Here is a 21,526-nt window from a genome sequence, read left to right on the forward strand (position 1 = left end):
ATCTACTATACAGATGGGTGTCTTTGGTTCCATCTCAGGCAATTAGTATGATTAAAAAGAAAACCAAAAAAAAAAAAAAAAAGAACAGAAAACCAAAACATAAGACATTAATAAAAATTTACATGTATATAAAATACAGACCATGTAAAAACAATCCATGGCTATATCTGATTTCATATAAACAAATACACCTCAGGCAATCTAATAATGATGCTTGGACAGTGTTAAATGTAAATACCACTAACTGGAGGCCAATACAAAATCTGAGGTTGGTACTGGGAAACATAAAGGTGTCAGTAGGGTCATTCCAGATATTTCTCTCTAAACTTTAGTTTTTCCTCTGCCCTCAATGAGGACATCTATGGTGCAGCTGCTGAGAGTCAGCGGGCTGTTGCAGCTGTGTTTCCCACCAAGGGTTCCTGGAGGTGCCATGGCATGATCGCTAACACGCTCATTTAAAACGAGCAAACTCGGACTCACCACAGGCCTTTGAAAGGGGCATTTACTTCTGAGTGGACAGCCTGGTTTACTCTCTGACTTATGTAGATGGGACAAACGGTGCCCTGGACACATTCATCCACATATCGGCCTGATTAGCTAGTAAATCACAATGCAGTAGCTAATAACAGCCATAAAGCCTTTGACTTTTATAAGGTGTTTATAATGGGCAGCTCACTATGATTTATCTGCAAAACATGAGTCAGCTCCTGAGACAAAGCTGGTATGTGGACAGTGGCCTCATGGTATGACCTTCCTGCAAGCATCCAAGTAAATTGCACAGCTTCCCTCTCGCCCAAAGCTGGCCACTGTCTCATACACATATTTTCAGGCTGTTACTTGGTAGGAGAACTGGTGCATGCCTAGTGCATACCTGGTCTTCCCTGGTGACTGGCCATGAGAAGATGATCATTCCAATGTAGTTCAATGTAGGGAAAGATGACAAATACCAGAGGAGGTTTAGAACCATCCCTGTTTGCCCCCCATGAAGTATAACTGAAGATATATGAGATACATTCCCCACCCTCACAGGGGAGAAAGTAAAGTGGACGCACAAATATCAGAAAATATAACATGGTGTGTCAAGGAGTAAAGAGGAGCTCTGGGGTGTGGGACTTACCAAGGCCCCATTTCATGGAGAGTTTCACAGAGATCAGGGTCTGAGTTAGACAATAAAGGATAGTAAGGCTCAGTGGTTGAGTGTTGACCTATGAACCAGGAGGTCACAGTTCAATTCCTGGTCAGGGCACATGTCCAGGTTGCGGGCTCAATCCCCAGTATGGGGCATGCAGGTGGGAGCCAAACAATGATTCATTCTTATCATTGATGTTTCTATCTCTTTCTCCCTCTCTCTTCCTCTCTAAAATAAATAAAAAAATATATATTTTAAAATGTTTGGTTTTGTGTTTTTTTTTAAAGGATGGGAAGAACTTATGAGAGGGAAAAGACCGGAAAAACATCCACTAAAGGAGAATAAGTGAAAGAAAATACAAGGTCAGCAATAATACTAGCATTATCTATTTTGATAGGAAAAAATGGAAGAGAGGAAAGAAAAAGAAAAACTTAAGACACAGACTGACATTAGTTGAACTGAAAAATACACTGAAGAACAGCAGGAAAGGAGGTCAGAAACCACAAGGAAAACTCAGAGCTGACATCAAATAGCCACAGATACCCCAGACCAGGGGTGGGCAAACTTTTTGACTCGAGGGCCACAATGGGTTCTTAAACTGGACCGGAGGGCCGGAACAAAAGCATGGATGGAGTGTTTGTGTGAACTAATAAAAATTCAAAGTAAACATCATTACATAAAAGGGTACGGTCTTTTTTTTTTTTTTAGTTTTATTCATTTCAAACGGGCCGGATCCGGCCCGCGGGCCATAGTTTGTCCACGGCTGCCCCAGACAGAAGGTCCTGTGCAATGAAGTTCACAAAGTTCCTGCCAGGTAAGGACCAACCCAAGTAAAAGCGATTGGCAGGATGAAGTCAGGACCCTTCTCCACTCCCTGCCAATATAAAACTGAGAGACGATGACTTATTCATAGCATTTTAAACAAACAAAACCCACCTCCGCCATTACCAGATGGCTCTAGATCTGAGTCACAGAAAATAACTGCATTCACTTGGCTTAATGTCTTACTTTCTTCCCATAGTTCTCAGGTCCTTCCTTTTGGTTTATATAATTTCGTGTCAAGACTTTCTTTTTCTAATGGAATGTTATTCTTCTGGTATCCATCTAATGGAACCATAAGCCTTTTTGCAAACTTCTCCAACTTAATAGAGAAGTCACTTTTTAAAGCCACTTGGGACTCTTCATACAGGATCCCGTGCACCTAGAGACCCAGTCTCATGGGCTGGGCTGTGTTCCTGTGGCATCCACATGGGCAGCCAGGGAGAGGAGAGATGCATCCTGCCTGTTCATCCACAAGTGTACATGACCACAAGCCCACCTATCTCCGATTCTTCCTTCCAGAGCCAAATTAAAATAAAAAGTCAACCTAAAAATCCCTTTGAAAAATCCTGCCCATCTAACAGTTGAACACGATTAACAAAAAGGAAATAAGAGTATATAGGTCAAGTTATTTAAAATATTCAATCTATAGCAAACTGGTGACTGGCCATGGGGAAGATGATAATTATTCATCTTTTTTCAACTGATGTGCTGCAAGAATTTTTAAAACATTGAATACATGACTGTTCAGTTAGGGGCACTTTTCCCTTAGATTTTCAAATAAAAAAATGACAGCAGCCAACACAACAACAGCCGCCCAGTGTGAACAAATCAAAATTATGCTTATTTTTGTCAGATCAGCAAAAAAAAAATAAAAAAAAGAAAAAGAAAAAAATATATATATATATATTTGTGTGCTGCAAAAATTTAGTAATTAGTTTGTGTGTGCCGTGAGATGAATATCACTGATCAACTTTATCAGGCACCCAGAGGAGGAAAAATGTGTAGGCACCTAAGCATTGTAAAAGAGGTCCTGTAGTAAATAAAAGAAAGATTTAAATAGAGGGTGAGACTCTTTCTATTGCTGATATCCCAAAGCCTTCCAAGGAGCCTAATCCACTTAGCAAATATAGTATGCATGGGTGCATGCACGGATGGATGGATGGGTGGGTGGGTGGGTGGAAGTAAGTGGGTAGAAACTTTTGAAAATGAGTGAAAAACAAGGTCTTTCCCAAAGGATGCCTGTAAGATCCCATTTTGGCTGTTTGATGGAACGAGAAGAGAGAGTGATAACGCTATTCACTAAGCCTTTTATATCCTTGACAAGTGACCAAATCACCAAGTGCTCGTTTTCTTTGTTCAAATTAGTGAACAGCCCCCGTAATATTCGTAAGCATTGGGTATTTCTGGTGCCCTACCCCCACTATTAGGGTGGGGGTCAAGGTGACAGTACATTTTCTGTACACCTGGGATAAGTTTACCACAGAGTATGTCCTGAGAAACACAAATGCTGGGTTTGGGATATTTAATTTTCATACCTGGCCTGAAAATGCTTCAATCGTGAGGCATCTGTGTCTCTTTCTATCTAAACTTCTGGGTGACAATGTCATTTGTTTGGCAAAGCTAAAAAGTACCTCATTTTCCTGAAAAGCAGAGAATTTTCAGCAGCTTCTTTTGCCATCATCATTCCAAATTCTCTATTTTAAAACACTTAAGAAGAATTCCTCCCAATCTTAAAACTCAAATGATGAGATCATAAATAAATCTCGACCTCTCGGTAAATATTAAGGAACCATGACCTTGGAAACTCTACTTCCTTCCTCCTTGCATGATCATGTCCCCAACTGAGAAGAGATCTGTCTTAGTGCATTTTTAAAATATGAATATTTCTTCTTCCCAGCGGTCACGGGTAGCATAAATTGCCATTAGCCATGACAAAGACAGATAACCTGCCACACAGGAGAGAGATGGCAGGAAGGCTGAATACACTGTCATTTTCCTATAACTTGAAGATCGCCAGCTGTCTGTAGTGAATCTCAAAATTCAACCCTGCTGCAAGGCTTGTTTTGAATAAAAGTGAACTGAAGTATAATTTTTCTCTTAAAACAGCTTCCCGTCATCATGAGTTCTAAGTATGAGGACAGTGGCCTGGCCCTGAAGCCCAAGCCTGGTACACAGAACCAGGACAGTAACACACCATTCTCCACCGACCCTTCCTCTCTGGCCATGGCCCTTCTTCCCCAGCCTATGGTCTGGGGTGGGAACTTCTGGCCCTCGGGTCCCCTTCTGCAGTTTACAAAAGAAAACACTGGTGGTTTGAAGATGTGAGCTGCTGCAAGCTAGACATGCAAGAGCAAATAGGATTCTGAAGCCATGCCCCACCTCCCAGAAGTGTAAAGTCTAGGTGGTGTGGGGTACCAAGAAAAATAAACTGTGGTCCTAAACCAGGTCAAGCCCACCTCGTCTCCATCAGGCAGATCTGGGACCATTTGGAAGCTAACCACATAACCTGCTTCTCTTTCTACTCCTGGGTGTAGACACAGTTTTGAAAAAAATGATAGCTCACGGTGGAGGTGTGGGCTGGCCTGAGGTGGATGGTCGGCCCTCTGGAGAGCTACTGTTGCCATTCTGTGCCCACCAAAGGGAGTTTACGGAGAGTGGTAGCGGTGTCTGGATTACTCAGGCTATCCTTTCCTGGACCGTGTCTTCTCATCCCTAGTCTAGAAATCTTCAGAACAGCCAAGTTACATATATTACATGACAGCAGAACGCTGAGCCAATAGGAGCCTGAGTTCTAATGTCATTTCATTTTGCTCTGGAATGCTCAGTGGTGTCCACAACCTCTCTGTTTTAGCATGCCATCTTTGTAAAGAAAAGTACCACCTTTTCTGCCTTTCCCTTACCTGTATTGTGAGGCTCAAAAGAGATCATATGTGGAGAAATGCTTTTAAAGTTAACATCTCTCCAAGTCAGCATTCAGGACTTTGAAATGAGAATAATTAAAAAGAAGATAAAAGCATTAAAAGAAAAAAAAGAAGTAGAAAAAAAAGAAGAAAGGGGTAAAAAGAGGGAGAGGGAGACAAAATTGTATTGAGACTTTACTTTGACCACACCTTGGATACCTGCTCTATTGTCATTTCCTGTAATTGTTTAATCTAACAACCCTTATTTTATTAGCCCCATTTTAAACATGAGGTATTTGAGGCACTAACTTGCCCAAAGTCACATAGTAAATGGAAAATCCAGGATTTGAATCCTAGGGTTGTTGAGCCCTAAAGCCAGGGTCCCTCAGCATGTCACCCCTAAAATACCAGAGGCTTCAGGTACCTCTACTGAGTTCAGACTCCACCCAGATGTCAGGCCGAAGGTCTGTGCACATGGTCAGATCACAAAGCCACAGGGAGACCCTCAGAGATCATCTAAGTCTCTTCATCCATTTCACAGATGAGGAATCTGAGCCCGAAAGAGAGAGACTTGCTCAAGAACACCCGGCAAGCTGACTGTGGGAGTGGGACTAACACACAAGCTTAGTGTGGCAGAGGTTGACTCAATGCTCACCAACGACATTAGTGTTTCTTTGGGGGCACTTAGCTAAGCCCTGTATTCATGTACTAGGGCTGCCTTAACAAAATACCGCACTGGGTCATTTAAGCAACAGAAATGTATTTTCTCTCAATTTGAGGCTGGAAGTCCAAGATCAAGGTGTTGGCAGGGTTGGATTCTCCTGTGGCCTCTCTCCTTGGCTTGCAGTTGGTTGCCCTCTTGCTAATTCCTCACATGGTTCTCCCTCTGTGCACCCCAGTGTCTCCCTGCGTGTCCAAATTTCCTCTTCTAACGAGATCAGAACATTGGATTAGGGCCCAACCTAACAGTCTTATGTTATTCAATCATTTCCTTTAAAGGCCCTATTGCCAAATTTGGTTGCATTCTGCAATACCAGGAGTTAGGGCTTCAACACATGAATTGGGCAGGGGGACTAGGGGGAGAAATGCAACCGAGCCCATAACAGCTGCATTTCCCAGACTCTGTTATAGTTATAAGTATTCATATGACTGAGTCCTGGCCAATGAAATGGGGGCATTACTGATGTGTGTCACCTCAAAACCAGGCCCATAAATCATTCGCACAATTCTTCATCCACTGACTGAACCCATTGAATAACTTCAAGGTCCAAGAAAAATGCAGAGCCACATGATTGGAGGAGCCTAGGTCCCTGATTGACTGGGCGCTCCTCACTCTCCATTTAGAAACTGTCAGTGGACTGAGAGTGACTAAGCCCCTAAGACTTGAGCTATTTGTTACAGTAGTTAGTCTCTCCTGACTAATACACCCTGCTCCTCAACCACTATCTTTTCATTACATATCAATGGCCAGTGAATTTTGCCCATGATAAGAAGGAAATTAACAGAGGGCTACTATCGCCAAGGTCAATAAGCAATCCAGGTGAGCTGTGGAAAAATTAGGGGGGAAAAGTATTGCCCCCGCCTTAGGGTATCAGGCATCTCAGAGAGCACAGCCCACTAGAACTTCCCTCACAGACTCCTGGGGGGTCTCCTGGCTCCTCCCCGCTACACAGCTAATAATGGGAGTGGGAAGTAGGGTGCATATGATAATGATCCCTTTTCTTATTTAAACAGGCCATTTTTCTTCCTAATACATGCTTTTTTTTTTGTCAGCTCAAATATTCCCCTTTGATAGAAATCTGAAAATAATTAGCCTTAATAGCTCTGCTGTGAATAATGCCGCACAAGAAGGAGGTAGATGTTAATAGGAGCCTTCCACTCCAAAACGAAGTCACCCTCTCGGCCTCCCTCCCCAAAAAACAAATGGAACAAGAAAAAGATTATAGGTTTAGCGCTACTCAGGAAGAAATGTATATTTGAAATAAATGCATGAAATCCTTTAAAAACAGCACGCGCTGAAAACTTCATATTTAGTTTGATTTGCTTTCCGAATCACACAGACTGCACAGTTGCATACAATCTTTAAATAAGTACAACCCCTGAGAAGTGTGGATAGATTTAAGAGAAATAAAAGCAAGATCAGCCAGCTTGTAATCTTCTTTTCTCTTTTTTCCTTCCCTAAGCTGCGTTAAATTGCCTATTGAGAACAATAACATATTTGTGCTTTTATAGGTGGAATGATTGGTGTTATGCAAAGATTTGGCTAAGAGTCTAAAGGCACATTCACACTGATGGGGACTGCATGCTGTTAATAATTTTCAGCGTGCTCTAGGGAACCTGTGATTCCCCAGGACTACAACTTAGCAGGTCAATGCATGCTTTGTGGGAGCTCCTACAGATTCCAAGCCTTGCTCTCAGAACCGTACCAGCCAATAAGAATTTGGGAAGCCCGTGCCCCAAAAAGCCTTGGAAATGTTGTGCCCCTTTTGACCTATATCCTTCCTCCAAGCTGGGTAGATGCCATGCCTCATCCAGGATGGACTGCCAGCTTGAAAATGGTACCTAGGGATTCCTATGCAGAGCCTAACCCTGCTCATGTGCCTGCAGCCTGTGATCCAATCAACTCTCTGGAAAAAATGATCCTAAGAGAAATTTAAGGGAAACACACACACACACACACACACACACACACACACACAGGAGTGTTTTATACATATGGTTAAAATCTAATTCAGTGGGAAAATGGTTTCATAAGTGATGGTATTTCTACCAACTTGATGAAGAACTGTAAAGTCCATAAAAATAAAAATTTGAGGACTACAAATTGGCACAATAAATATATGAGGTTAAAAAAGAAGAGCATTAAACACAGAAAGTATCTATAGAAAGAAATACGGTTTGCAAAAGATCAGAGAAAAATGAAAAGTCATAGAGTTAGCACAGAGGGAATACAATTAAAAGAGTTTATTTGTTAATTTCCCTTAATGAGATCATAACATTGCTTTAATAATATATAAAAATAAAATAAAACAGAATGAAATGGTCCCTGGGCCATTTAATCTTTAATTATCATGCAAAGGCCAAGCTCAGATGTAACTTGCAATTCCCCTTTTAGGAAATTCGGGAATTCCTTCCTAGGAAATGTGTGGAGGGTGGTAACATCTGGTTGTAGGGGCAAACGCAGTCAGACCATTGCCAGCCTGGCCGTTTCCCCTGAGATACAGAAAAACAAGCTGCACATAAACATTTAAGAAACATGAAGATTGCGAAGCCTTACAAGAATAACTCACTATGAACTGGAGACCCAGAAGGCAGGAAGAGGCCACACTGTATACCTCATGTCCATCTCCAGGAACAGCTAAGAGATGGTGGCCACCAGCTACAGCTCCTGCTCCCCCTGAGCCAAATCTGCTTTCTGTCATGTCTGTCATGCTTGTGCCTTTGAGAGGTGAGCGAAGCAAGGAGCTTCCTACTCCTTCTCTGGGAAGCTCACCTTGATCTCTGGCTAATGGCTTACCTTTCCGAAGTGCCATCCTGGAGTTGTAATAGAACATCACTGATGGAAGGGACCCGAAGATCTTGCCTAAGTTAATTTTTTATGAAAGATGTCTTTCAAAACAGTTGCTTCTCTTAACTGAGCACCTCCTATGTGCCAGGCACTGTGTCAGCTGCCTCGCAGGAACTTGTTTCTTATTGTCACAACAAACCCACATGCAGATGTCATTGTCCCCATCTCACAGACTGGGGAAATGTACAGAAATGGAGTATCTTGCTCAAAGTCACTTTCCTTTAAGTCGTAGAGAGGGATTAGAACCCAAATTTCTGGACTTGTCCAGGACTCTCAGAAACACTAGCCTGCCTCTCTGACACACTCGGGGGGCTTAGCATGAACTGCTTTTGCGCAGGGGTTATAATTAGTTGTCTGGTCCCGGTTGCTTGCAGGGTAAACAATGTCTGATAAACCCACAACGCTATAAGTATTTATTACGCGGCAACCTTGCTGCCAACTGTCTAACCATTTTAATAAAAAGCTATTTTCTAAGGTTTATGTTTTATTGCGCGTATGACTCCCCTATTGGTTAGCATTTTGGAGTTGTAGAAAAGGTTATGAATTTAGAAACTGGCTGCATTCATATCATATTTAAAACTTAATGCTATTTTATTAAAGACATATGGGCCTCCAAAGTACACATATTAAATGTCATGTAAGAAGAGTAGCAGTTTAAATCATGGTCAAATTCATTTTTGACGTGACTCCTGAGGCTTCCCAAGATCTGAACTATTTCTTTGTAAATCTGGCAGTTTAACCACACTCATAAATCACTTTCAAAGCATATTATTTCTTAATTTTACTGCATTAGAGAGCGCTTGGCCTACACAGTGAACTGTTTGTAGCAGTTACGCGAACAAAGTTGCACATTTAGTCACGTAATGTGCAAAGGAAGAGGGAGGGGATGCAAAGAAGGAAAGCTTTTCATTCTCCGTCCGCTCCGCTTAGCCTACCCGCCTGTACCTGAGCAAACGCGGTGCCTAGCGCGCAGATCAGGCCTCTGTAATCTCAAGGGCAGGCGTCACAAACGGCTAGTGAGGGTTTTCTGAATGCAAGAAAGAAAAATATAATTTGCAACATAATCTTTTCCAAAGCATCCCATGACTGAAAATTAGAATGAGTGTAGAAATCCCTTTATTTTAAATCTTATACTGAACTGAAGCAGATTTAAAAAAAAAAAAAAAGTGGCTTCGTGTACTATAGCCCTTGGTTCTTTTCTAATTATCCAGAGATCTGATATCTCAACCTTGGGTTTTTAAAGCCCTTCTAACGCTGAGATCATGTTCTCTGGACGTGTGTTACAAGCCCCCAGATTTCGCTCTCCGGTTTGCTCCGTGTTACCAAGGAGCAAAAGCGGGCTTACTGCAGCGACAAATTCCAGGATCTAAATATCGGCCTTGATTTTCAGATTCACCAAGGGAGTTGGAAGAGGATTAAGAGAGTTGAGTCCAAGGTCACCCAAACGAAAGGGCTTAAGGGCTTATTTTTGCACCAGGCGGGGCCTGCTGCTCACGGGGGCTGCTGCACCGCTATCCCTGTTTGCACCAGTGACTGTGGAACCCCTCTGTCCCGACCACACTGGCTTCCCCTGCACCCCCTTTTGCCCTGGCTTCCCCTCCACCATCACCACAAGAACAAAATGGCCTGTGTGATGCCTGGGAAGACCCAAAACTCAGGGGCCCAGCTTCCCTAAGATGAACCAGGGCTTTCTTTCTCCTCCCATATTCCTTCCTTGTAGGTGTTTTATGCTCATCAGGAGGTAGATGCTTGGTAAAAGCCTCAGAAACACTTCATTTAAGTATAAAACTCAGTTGAACCACCAGAGTATAAGGGCAATACCACCTTCCCTGGACTGAATCAGCTCCTTACACATATTACCTCATTTAATCTTCACAACAAGCATGGAGGGAGGCATTAGATTCCCTGTATTAACAATGGGGAGATGGGTGGCAGAAGGAAGAAGTTCAGCCTTTATTGCAAACCTAAACGTAATCCTGAGACTTGGAGTAGGGCTGACCCCTAAATGGAAAAGCAGGTCTGACAGCAGCTACTGAACGAAGTAAGAATCATAGGTTTTCCATGGGCTACCAGAGCCACAATAAATTCAGATTTTAAACCTTCCCCAAAGAACAGCTGGAGGCAACTCCTTGAATCACATCAAAAACAAAAGTGAAGGTTGGGTGGTGGGGAGAAATGAATAAAAATGGGCCCAATAAAACATGGGAGAGGTCGCTACGCTAAGCCAGATAGCTGCATGACAATGCAAAATGCCACAACAAAAAAAGTGACTCACTTCTAAATTTCACTCCTGAGTTGAAGGTGACATGAAGGAGAAGCCCCACTTAAAATTCCCCACCTCAGGAGAGAAAAAACATACATACAGCTTTAGAGCCTAGACAGGAGCATTAGTTCACCATTGAAAGAAATAATGAATTCTAACTCAGGTAAGGTAGCTCAAAATCTACTGCCATATGTCAAAATTCACCTGAAAAATAAAATTAGCCTAAAATATCCTTGGTAAAAGGCTAAGTGTATTTCTATCATGGACAAGAGCATGGAATGTGGCTAAATCAGCAGGAAACCCCGATTACACAGCACCTGTGCATTACTGACTGTGCCCTCTGTTCATCTAAGACACTCTACTGCCAGGAGCAAGAAAAGCAAATAAAGGAGCTAATTGCATCCCAGCGTTTAGGGACCCTAAGGGCAGACCTGCTCTATCATGCTTGTGAAACATGCCTTGGCCTGGTCAGAGGGAAGGTGATGAAGTGTTTGGAGTGGGGGCATGTCCATGGGCCCCAGAAGTAAGCCATGGTGACCACGGGTAGACAAAACAATGGAGAGGCAAAAACCTACTTCCTAGAATGTTGTAACCAGCTCTCCCACCAGATCCAACAAGTACTTGGGAGCTTGGGTATTCCTGGAGTTCTTGGCAGAGAGATAAGCTCCCTGGAGAAACAGGCAGGGAGCAGTGGGGATGTGTCATAACTCTTCTCCCTATGAAACAGCTGCTTTTAACTCCTCAAGGAACCATTCAGGGCAAAGGGCTCCACTAGAGATAAAGGTAATTTTAAAAATGAGAGGAAGCTCTCCTCTAAGCATCTCCTCTGAGCCTACTCTGTGGAGGAAGGAAGTGCCATTCCTAAAGCTCCTACTAATCCCTGCATATGCCTGCTTGGCACTCACCTGGACGGTACCCTGAAATGTATGCATTAGCCACATTCAGACAAACAGATCAAATTTTTATTTCGTTCAAACTTTGTGAAGCCTTTTTCCTGCATTCAAGTTGGATAACCTAAGATTATCCTACTACTTTATCCTACCTACTTCTCTGCTTCTTAGGCTTTTGGGGGGATAATGAAAAGAACAAGTAAATGTCAAATATTAGAGACATCCCTTCCTCACTGAGCTTACACGAGTTTTCTTTTACATCTTCTTAAAGTTCACCCTTCTTCTCTGTTGTTAAGGACTAAAGTATATACCCCCCCAAATCTTACATTAAGTCCTAACCCCCAATATTTCAGAATATGGTTGTTTAAAGACAGGGCCTTTAAAGAGGGGACTGACCTAAAGTGAGGCCACTGGATGGGTCTTAATCCAGTGTGGCTAGTGCCCTCATAAGAAAAGGAAATGTGGACACACACAGAGAGTGGGGATGTGAGCACACAGAGAGATGCCATGTGGGGACACAGCAAGAAAGTGCCCATCGCCCTAACCGGTTTGGCTCAGTGGATAGAGCGTCGGCCTGCGGACTGAAGGCTCCCAGGTTCGATTCCGGTAAGGGCATGTACCTTGGTTGCGTGCACATCCCCAGTAGGGGGTGTGCAGGAGGCAGCTGATCGATGTTTCTCTCTCATTGATGTTTCTGACTCTCTATCCCTCTCCTTTCCTCTCTGTAAAAGATCAATAAAATATATTTTAAAAAATAAAATGACCATCTACAAGTCAAGGGGAGGAGCCTCAGAAGAAACCAATCCTGCCATCACCTTGCCTTGGATTTCTAGCCTCCATAACTATGAGAAATTAATTTCTGTTGCTTAAGTCACCCAGAGTGTGGTATTTCATCCTGGCAGCCCTAGCAAACGAGGACACCTGCTATTAGCTGCAGCCGGTTTGGAAATGATAAGAACTCAAGAGCAGAAATTAGGACAATGCCATCTTTATGTTCTCCTTCTCCCTTAGCCACAGAATTGTAAATAGTATTAACATGTCATCATAGTGAGTGTCAGAACACATCGGTTCCTGATGTGTTTCCTAGCGAGCCATCCATCCCCAGGTTTCCTCTTCCAGGATGCCTACCTGCCCTGAGGTTCAGTCCCTGCCGTCTGATGTTCCCACGGGCCCAGAAGGGACTTTCTAAGCCAGGCAGAGCTTTCTGAAGCCACAGGCTTCAGCAGGACAGAGAGCGAGGCCCTGCTCTAACTGAGGAGTGAAGACATTCATGCTCTCCCATCACGCACACCTCCATTGCTGGCCTTTTTTTCTGCTCCTAGACAAGTTGTTTCTGTTTTTCCAACCCACTTCTCCTCATCACTGGCCTTAATCACCAGGCTGAAAGCAAAACTCAGTGGGGGTGGGGGTAAGTGGAGCAACGCATGTTAAGGAGAAGGTGCGGTTCAAGCTCACCAATGCACCTGCCAAGAGCAGCTCCCTGCCAAGCCCTGAAGCTGCAGAGGGAATCCGGGGTAATCTTAGCTGTAAACATGGGTAACTTACATTAGCACCCCAACTTTACTCTGTGGGGACCCACTTTCTTAAAGAAGCATCTTTGTTTTCCTCTTCTCTTTCCTTTCAGGCTTAGTTTTTAAAAGAAATAAAAAAACCTGAAGTGCAAAAGCAAAAAACCAACACCTATCTTCTAAAGTGGATCAAGAAAAGGTCAAGTTGGAAATATACAGAATACAGATATAATTGGCTATTGAGGCCCCATCTCAATAATTACCAGAGGTCACACAAATGAGGACCTTTCATAACCAAGTTAAGAAGGCTTAAATTTACTCCTTAAAACAAGGGCAACTTGTCTGGCCAGTGTGGCTCAATGGTTGAGCATCAACCTATGAACCTGGAGGTCACGGTTCGATTCCCAGTCAGGGCACATGCCTGGGTTGCAGGTTCGATCCCCAGTAGGGAGCATGCTGGAGGTAGCTGATCAATGATTCTCTCCCATCATTAATGTTTCTATCTCTCTCTCCCTCTCCCTTCCTCTCTGAAATCAATAAAAATATATTAAAAGATAAACAAACAAACCTGAGGCAACTGATACCATAGGGGATAGGGTACTTTGGGCAAAAATATGTCAAGGTACTTTTTAGAACACCATGTACCCATCACCAGGGGAGTTAACCACTGGGCCTTCAACAGCCATAGGCTTTCTCCTTATCCCAGCTTGAGCTGTTTGCAGCCACACAGACCCCTCCCAGCAGCCCCAGAAAGAGGGCTCTCAGCCCCAGCTCTTTGGCCTCTGTGGCCACCTGAGCACCACCACATCTGGGTGGTCTGAATTCTGAACAGCGTCCGGCCAGCAACTGCCTCTGCACAGATTTCCCAAACACCTGCTGTTCAAAGAGCACTCTGCTCCCTCCCCAAGACACCCAGGGACCAACACAGACCTGCCCTCCCTCTCCTCTCCATTCAGACCCTGCCAGGTTTCCTCCTCATCCTCATGTGATGGCAGAACAGAACCCTTCTCAGCCTGGCTCCTCCAATCCTCTGCCTCGCCCATGTATTTCACCAAAATGGGCTTGGGGGAGTGGTCACAGGGCAAGGTCAAATTGAAAAATCACCAAGTTACCTTGGGCTCCCTTCCATGATCTGGTCTTCCTGCTCTTTTACTTCTACCTCCCATCACATCTCCATGCCCAGTTGATGCAATGTAAGGGATAAGGGGAGACACCATGAGCTCTGAGGCCTAGGCAGAGCAAAGGAAGAGTCTGATCCCACGTCGCACTGTAATTTTAGGTGCTGTTGTAAGTTCTCTCAACATCAGTTTCCTCATGTGCAGATTCAAATTCAAGGAGATTTTTAAGTTGCTTGTACAGTATCTAGTACACAGTGGACATTTAATACATGCTAGTTGTTGTTTTTACTCACAGGGCAGAAATGTTTCAAAACCTGCCGTAGTGCACCCCAAGGCAGCCAGTTGACCCTAAGGCTGGTCTTGTGATTCTAATTAGTTAAGCATCCAGAAAGCCTACAGAAGTTGGTGTTGTGACACTCAACACTGTCACTAACTTCACTAAAACCCAAGTTGTGTCCCAGTTCAGAGCTCTGGATCAAGTGCCAGGGGAGACCAGAGGGCAGCATGTGTGGATGGATGGCTTGTGTCTCTCTCAGGCTTCTCTAGTAACACTATTCCATAACTCATAGTGACTTCCAGGAGGCAGTTATTTCTTATGCTGAGGTCTGGGGTTGGTTGGGGTAGTTCAGGGTCAGGTTCAGGTCTGCTCGGTGTGAGTCTCACGTTGTTTTCACAGTAAATGGCAGACACAAAAGAGGGGCGAGTGAAAACACAGAGTATCTCACAGAGCATTGGCCCAGGACTGGCATGCTGTCACTTCCACACACATCCCATTGGCCAAAGTGTCGTAGCCAAAGTCAGTGGGATGGAGAAGTGTACTCCTCCCATAGAGGGAAGCCACGGCAAGGGCAGAAAGAGAATGATTTTAGACAAATGATGAAATCTACTGCACTTCTCCCTATTTTCAGGTTCCAGAGTATCTAGGAAGTATCTAGGAAGACTTATCTAATTCCCCGCAAAGGGCCTCTTCCTTCCATGATCCCCTAGGCATGTGTCTGCCCAAATATCCTTGGACAAAAGTGAGCATGTTGTCGGCCAAAAAGAGGAAAAGTGTAGAGCTGGGCCATTGGGATGCAGTAAAAGCCAATGATTCCAACAGAAACACCACAAAATCTCACCAGGCATTTGGCTTAATAGAGAGTGAGACCTACTATGTGCTCATAACCTGACCAGGCCCCAGAGATTTCGGGGAGTGGCTCTGAAAGGCTGCCACCAGCACCAGCTGCCACTGTTTTACTTTTCTTCTCTCTACTGTGGATTTCAATTCTCTGCCCATAGGGCTTTGCCAGGGCATGAGAGACACAACTTTTATGCAACAGTCCGTCTCTGATTTCAGAGATTTGCTACCCAAGAGCAAGGCAATGAAAAGTGACCAAAATTGCCTCTAAAGAGCAATACTCTGAAAGCATTTACTTGAGATGCAGGGAAGCTTGGTGCTAAAATAGAGAAATACAAAACCTGTAAGTGATCCCCCCAAGATGAATGCGGCAAACTGTGAAATCAGGAGGAACAATGAAAAACAAACGAACTACAAATCTTTGGCTCCTGGAGTTGTTTCTAAACATACTGCCCAGGCATCTTCCAAAAAAGAAATTAGTTTAAAATTTTCCTCCCTTCAAAATTTACTATAAAAAATTGAAAATAGACTCTGAATATGTCTCTAGACAAAAAAACATTTGTGCAAAAAGATAAAAGAACTATAAAACACTAACATTTTCAGGCAGTTGGAGATTTCCAGAAAATAAGGAATGTTGGTTTTCTTCTGAACACGTAACATAATAGAGAGCTTTCAACATAGATGGACTTATTGTCTATTCTGCTGTATATATGTGGTTTATTTAGTTATTAGAATATTTATTTATAGGCAGGCCCAACTTTATGTAAAATATCTATTCTTGAAAATATTAAGTGTAGAGCAAATGCTAGTAATTGCAATCAATCTAGAGGTGTTTTCTGATAACCTTTTACATGTTTGCAATTGGGCTAGATAAGGCTAACAGAAGATAGGAGAGACATATACACTGTGGTTTAGAAAAAGGGAGCATTTAGTAAAGAACTAGGCTAGGCATTTCAAAACAGCTAACTGAACCAAAAAAGCCACTAGGCCAGTGATGGCGAACCTTTTGAGCTCGGCGTGTCAGCATTTTGAAAAACCCTAACTTAACTCTGGTGCCGTGTCACACATAGAAATTTTTTGATATTTGCAACCATAGTAAAACAAAGACTTATATTTTTGATATTTATTTCATATATTGAAATGCCATTTAAGAAAGAAAAATCAACCAAAACACCGAGTTCGCGTGTCACCTCTGACACGCGTGTCATAGGTTCGCCATCACTGCGCTAGGCTGTGCTCCTTTATGATAAGACAAAAACAAAACAAAACACACACACAAAACAAACACACAAAAACCAATAACAGCTCAGAGAGGGGAAATCTCATTTTAATTGTACACAGACTGTGGAGCGCCCCAACATGTTTTCTCAGAAAAGCTACTTTTCTTTCCTAAAAGCCCTATGAGGACCAAGTGGACTCTGAGAGAAGGACTCAGAGAACGTGATCAGTGCCAGTCCCCCACCCCCACCCCGGGGACCTCACCCAGCCTCCCCAGCAATGCCACCCAATGAAGAAGCCGAGGCCCAGTGATCATGGCAGCTAGAGGTTTTGCCGTCATAACAAATACCAGGTAAATCCTTTGGGAAAACAGCTATGTAGCCCAGATTCTGTCTTTTCTGCCAACACACAGATTCGGATGGTTAATGTTCCTTAAGGCAGAGGCCCCCTTTCCAGAGGGCCACAGTCAAGCAACAACGAACACGGGACCACCTTTCATGATGGATCTTCCAGCATGTTCTGTCCACGGTATATTCTTGGGAGGAGAATTGGCCGAGTCTCTGCTATAGACCAGGCACCGCAGACATGAGAGTGGAAAAGAGAAGCCCCAGCCCTCCCAGAGCCGACAGCAGGTAAATCCTCAGGCCGAAATAGCGCTCAACTTTCAGTTTAAGGAAGAGAATAGAAAAGAGTTATGGAAGGCACAGGTATTCAGAAGTTTATTCCTTTAATGAAACACTCTTCCTCACTCACCCATTCCTCTCACTTATAAACACACACACTAGACACCCCAAATACCCAAAGATACACAGACACGTATGCAAACTATAAAACACGACACAAATACACAAACTACACGTGCTAGGAAACCCACACATGCCTGCATAAAGACATGCTGACATATTCTCAAGGACCTAGCTGTACTCATGAACACACCTGTTTCCATATCTTACCTACAAGAGAATGGCCATGATTATAAGCAAAAATACACATGTTAGAACACTTTCTAAAGTGGGCTGTGATTCTCAGTCTGGCTGCCCCTGTAGTTACTCCCCCCGTCGCTCCCATAAGGTCCTGGAGATTAAATAGTTGGTAGCCAACTTCATGCATGTGCCTGTAAACAAGAGGGCTCAGCTTTAAATAATTATGTCAGAGAAATGACAACTGTGCTCTTTGCCAGAACAGGGATGAATAATTACAAAGCCAGGACATAATTAAGCAATTCTGACTGTCGGATCCTTGAGCCGTCTCTCTGATGTGCAGGGCTGGAGTGTCCGCCATGCACGCCCTCCTGGACAGGCCCCTGCACCACTTTGATCTGTGTTTCTCGTGTGGCGAGGGGGTCACGGACCGGTCATTACAGAAGCCGCTCTTTGCAGGGCCTCAGCCTTCTCTGTGCCCAGCTTGGTGCTCTCTGCATGGACAATGTTACGATTCAGTGGCCAATATTGGACAAAGGTACATATTCTCTTTATAATTCTGGGAAATGAACAAAGCCTAGCTGTTGTAAGTCCATTAACTGACAACACACACACACACACACACACACACACACACACTTGAGGGTCTAGAAGAGCCCATTGTAGCATTAGCTATCACTCCCTAATGAATGATAGCAGCCTTCTATAGAACAATCAGAGCTCAGACAGAAGGTGGCTTTTAAGCAATAAAAGCCAAAGGCAGGGATGAAGAACTGTGTCAGCTGAGAGAGAGCAAGAGAGAGCTCGCACTCACGTGCCAGGGCCTGCCAGGTACCAAATCAAACCTCCGGGACCTCGGGGCTTATTAGATCCTGGATGATTCTGCATTTGCATTAGCCAAGAACCCACACTGCCTGTTCCCTACCTCCATGGCACGGGCTGTGATTGGAGAGGCATTTTCCATCCTCCCAAATACGTTATGTCAGGAATAAAATGAAAACAGCTCCCCAAATCACAGCCCCCTTGATCATCCATCAGAGCCTCCTGCTGAATAAGCACAACGGGCCGCCGCCTTGGAAAGGACAGGAGCCAACTTGAGAGTCTGACGCTGTTATGAAAAATAGGTCTTCACCCAGTGCGCTCAGCACAGCGTCGCAATTCACAGGGAGGAAATTGCTCTCCACTTAGGAGCCGAATCCAGGCGTACACATACCTCCCAGAACATACATATGTATATATACACAGAGATGGAAAGCGTATATACACACCTGCATAGGAACAAACATATGTCTGTATATACTGTGAGCAGGCGAGAACCAGCCTTTTTAACATTATTAATTCAGCAAGGAGCTTGTTTGGCCTCTCTCTAGCTGCAAGAAAAGTCCTGGTGAGCATCTCTGAAAACAGACAATAGGGAACTGCCTGCCATCAAGAGAGGCTTACAGTTTGTTATCAGGCCAGGAAGCCAGAGAAATCCTCTGGCGCCCTTGAAGGATCATGGTGTAAACAGAACACTTAAGTGGAAGCCCACATCCCTAGGTCTGGTCCCACATCTGGGTTCTGGTCCCACATCTGGGTTCTGATCCCACATCTGGGTTCTGGTCCCACATCTGTGTTCTGGTCTCACATCTGGGTTCTGGTCCCACATCTGTGTTCTGGTCCCACATCTGGGTTCTGATCCCACATCTGGGTTCTGGTCCACATCTGGGTTCTGATCCCACATCTGGGTTCTGGTCCCACATCTGGGTTCTGATCCCACATCTGGGTTCTGGTACCACATCTGGGTTCAGGTCCCACATCCCAGAGTTCTAATCCCATATTCCAGGGTTCTGGTCTCACATCCCGGGGTTCTAATCGTAGTCTGCCTCAGGGGGCTCTGGGTGCCTGAGGACACTCCATCTTCTCCCTATTCCTTCACCCAGTAAATGAGATCTCAGACCAGGTGATTACTGAAGTCCAGTCCAGTTTGGAGATCATATGACCACAAAAAGGTAACCACTGAAGATCCTCACACTTTCGCAGAGTACCTCCGCTTCTCCTCAAATCCATGCACACTGTAAAGCTTAATACCGTTAACAAAGATGTGAGAGTCAATTACAAACATGAGCTAATTCTATAATTGACTAGAAACTAATGTGGGGCTTTGAAGAGCATTTCTGCTTAAGTTGCTAATGACTCAGGGAACCAGCTATTACCGATTTTAAGGAGCCAGGCCCATTTGCTTTCAAGGACTGGAGAGGATGCCAGAGCTCCCTCTCCCCACCAAACTCTGATCCTGCCGCCATCTCTGCTCCAACAGAACAGCCCTGCTTTCTCCCGCTGTCTTCACCTAGGCCTCCGATGAGGTTCTGTTTGAACCCAGAGGTGCATGAAAAACAGTTTAGCTCCCTGCTCCGGGGTAATAAATCAGAGTGGAGAATGTGGGCTCCGTGGTCAAACACACAGGAAAAGCTCCAGCAATTCCTAGCGGGTGACGTGGGCAGCCCGATGAAGGTCTCCAGGCTTGAGTTATGGAGCTGCAGAATAAGCCAGCGCTCCCTTCCCTCAGTAGGCAAGGAACCCCAGAACCATGGTGGACACACACAGAGAGCCCCACTCCGATACAATATCTGGAACCCCTTCAGATTTCCAGTGACAACAGAGCTGCCCATGTCAATGACAATGACAGCGGAACAAATTCTGACCTAGTTTATAAAGTGCCTGTGAATGTGAAGGTGGGAAATGTAAGAGGGGCAAGACCCCAAGGTATTATAGGCGGCTCATTTGTTGTTCTTTGTTGGTTTTGCTGGTGCAGCTGTCTCTGAAATCTTTTAACAAAAACAAAAAACAAAACAAAGAAAGAGCCAAGAAATAAATTATTTCCTTTGGACAAAAATTACAAGAGCTGAAATATCTGAAGGCAGCCATGAGCAACATGTCAAATATGCCTCGTTAAGGAAAACTGTTAACACTTTAATAACTACAAAACGAATCGCTCAATTAATTTCCCACATGCTGAAACAGGTAACGATACATTTATCTGCCAGGATTACACCCTCTGTGTTGCATCTTTCCACAACTGCCAGCAATCATATTCAGCACCATGGGAAATAAGTTGCACCTCACGGATTCAGGGAGAGAACGTGGCCTGAAGTCTGCTGCCAGCTGAGCAACCTGACAGAGAGGTTGCTCTTTCGGTTTTGGTCCTGTTTGCTTTCTCCTCTTTCCCTCTCAGTCATTCCCAATACCTGGGCAGAGCACTGCAAGTCAATAAGTGAGGAAAAACTGGACCTCTTGGCTTTCTGGGACAATGTTTTCAACACGCATGCCAGGATCCCACAGGAAAAGACAATGTCACTCCACAGAGCCCCAGGGCAGGGATGGATCTCCACTGGGGTCACCAAGTGTCATCAAGTCCATGCCCCAGCCTCAGGCCTCATAGAAGGACCCCAATTCCTCCTAATAAGATAGTTGTCCATGTCCTTAAAAATCTCCTTGGGTCTGAGAGCCAAGCCCCGCCTGCCTCATCAATGTTGTCATTAAGATGACCCATGGTCACTTCCATGGCCTCAGGGCAGACTCAGCCTGACAGGTCAGTGAGCATCATTTCCATGAACCCTAGAAAGCTACCTGGAGGGAGCACACACCAGTCCCAGGTCCCATTGTCAGAAAAACGCACTTTCCCTCTACCAGGATCTCTGAGAGCTGTTGAGTTCTCCGCTGTGGAACCAAGAAAATCCCTCTCCTGTGTCTCCCCTTTGGTCCCAGGGAAGAAGGGCCCCCTGTGAGGTGCTAGAGGAATCCCAGCCACCTGAGAAAGCGCACATGCTCAGCGCTTTCCCCTTTCCCCTTTCTCAGCTCCAGACCTGCAGAGGTACCATCTTATAAATGAACCATCTTTAAGAAAGAGGCCTGAAATCCCACCTACTCCTGGGACATCACCATTGGCTGTGCAAGGTGCTGCTTTACCAGTAAACAAACCATCCAACTGAAATCACCTTACAAATAAGGTTCGCTTAGACTGGGAAGACCCAGTGTGTACCCAGTCCTGCTTCTTGTTTGGCTAACAGTGTACCCACGGACGAGCTCTCCAG

General features: G+C 44.4%; 1 protein-coding gene across 1 annotated transcript in view; it reads right to left on the reverse strand.

The window, feature by feature from the left end:
- LRMDA (leucine rich melanocyte differentiation associated) overlaps window positions 1-21,526 on the reverse strand; it is a 1,011,348-nt gene that overhangs the window by 414,011 nt on the left and 575,811 nt on the right. The window lies entirely within an intron of this gene.

Source organism: Myotis nattereri (genome assembly GCF_964212035.1).
Source record: "Myotis nattereri genome assembly, chromosome: 13".
Classification (NCBI taxonomy): domain Eukaryota; kingdom Metazoa; phylum Chordata; class Mammalia; order Chiroptera; family Vespertilionidae; genus Myotis; species Myotis nattereri.